Genomic DNA, 2,041 nt, shown 5'->3' with positions numbered 1-2,041 from the left:
ATCCCAAGGTTGGGGGCCTTTCACCCAGCCCCTAGAGCCTGGCACTTTGAACTCAGACTTAAAGCCTCCAAACTGTAAGAGAATAAACTCCTGTTTGTTGAAGCCATCCCATTTGTGCTATTTCTGTCAGAGTGGCACTAGATAACCAGAAAAAAATGTCATACATGAAGAAAGCAAAAGGTCATTAAAAAGACAAGAAAGGAAAAGATCAAAATGGATGTCAGAAAAGATTCAAACTTGCTCTTGAAGGTAGAGTAGCTAAAGTGAATGGAAGAAATGATTAAATCAAAGAGCTGACAAGCAGATTTCAAAGGGCAGTTGGAGAAGACAAAATAAAATATAATGAAATGTGCACAGAGCTAGAGTTAGAAAAGCAAAAGGGAAGAACATGCTTGGCATTTCTGAAACTGAAAGAACTTAAGAAAAAAATCAAGCCTTGAGTTGATTATTGAATGTTGAAGGATTCCATGTGAAAAATATTGACTGATGCAGGAAACATCAAAAGAAGATGGAAAGAACACAGAATCATTGTATCAAAAATAATTGGTCAACGTCCAATCATTTAGGAGATAGCATACGGTCAAGAACCAATGGTATTGAAGGAAGAAGTCCAATATGCACTGAAGGAATTGGCAAAAAACAAGGCTTCAGGAATTGACAGAATACCCACTGAGATGTTTCAACAAATGGATGCAGCCCTAAAGGTGCTCACTCATTTATGCCAAGAAGTTGAAAGACAGCTACCTGGCCAACCTATAGGAATAGATCCATATTTGTACCCATTCTGAGAAAGGTGATCCAACAGAATGTGGAAATTATCAAACAATATCATTAATATCACATGCAAGTAAAATTTTGCTGAAGACAATTCAAAAACAGTTGCAGCAATATATTGACAGGGAACTGCCAGAATTCAAGCCAGATTCAGAAGAGGGTATGGATAGAGGGGTATCGTTACTGATGTCAAATGGATCTTGGCTGAAAGCAAAGAATACCAGAAAGATGTTAGATTCTGAGTTTTATTGACTATGCAAATGCGTTTGACCTTGTGGATCATAAAAAATTGTGGGTAACATTGCAAAGAATGGGAATTCCAGAACTTGTGTTCATGAGGAACCTGTACATAGACCAAGAGTCTGTCATTCATACAGAACAAGGGGATGTTGCTGTTGTTGTTATTTGCCATCGAGTCGGCCCCGACTCATAGCGACCCCTCCTTGGGTTTCCAAGGCAGTATCACTACGGAAGTAGGATTGCCCAACCTTCCTTCCGAGGAGTGGCAGGTGGGTTTAAACCGCCAGCCTTCTGGTTAGCAGTCAAGTGCTTTAGGCACTATGCTACCAGAGAACAAGGGGATACTGATGGTTTAAAATCAGGAAAGGTGTGTATCAGGGCTGTATCCTTTCACACTTATTCAACTTGTATGTTGAGCTAATAATCCCAGAATCTGGACTAAATGAAGAAGAATGAGGCATCGGGATTGGAGGAAGACTCATTAACAATTTGTGATATGCAGATGACACAACCTTGCTTGCTGAAAGGGAAGATGATTTGAAGCACTTACTGATGAAGATGGGAGCTCTTGGTGGTGTAGTGCCTAAGACATTTGACTGCTAACCAGAAGCTGGTGGCTTAAACCCACTAGCCACTCCTCAGAAGGAAGATAGGGCATTCTACTTCTGTAGCGATACCACCTCAGAAACCCAGGGATAGGTCACTATGAGGTGGATCCAACTCAACGGCAGTGAGTTGGGTTTTTTTGGTTTGACTGATGAAGATCAGGGACTACAGCCTTCAGCATGGACTACACATCAACATAAACAACAACAACAACAAAAAACCTCACTGCCATCAAGTCAGTTCCAACTCATAGTGACCCCTTCTTGAGTTTCCAAGGCAGTATCTCTATGGAGTCAGCCCCAAGGTTACAGGTGAGGAGAGACAACTCAGGAATGCCCAAAGTAGCAGGCCGGAAGAGCAGGAGAAAGGGGATTAAAAGCCAGGAAGCCAGAGAGAAGAGCAATCAGCTGAAGGGATTAGA

The sequence above is a fragment of the Orycteropus afer genome, unplaced genomic scaffold (assembly GCF_000298275.1).
Source record: "Orycteropus afer afer isolate SDZICR_OR568_19922 unplaced genomic scaffold, OryAfe1.0 scaffold00157, whole genome shotgun sequence".
NCBI lineage: Eukaryota > Metazoa > Chordata > Mammalia > Tubulidentata > Orycteropodidae > Orycteropus > Orycteropus afer.
The sequence above is the reverse complement of the archived record's forward strand: the minus strand, read 5'-3'. Positions refer to the sequence as shown.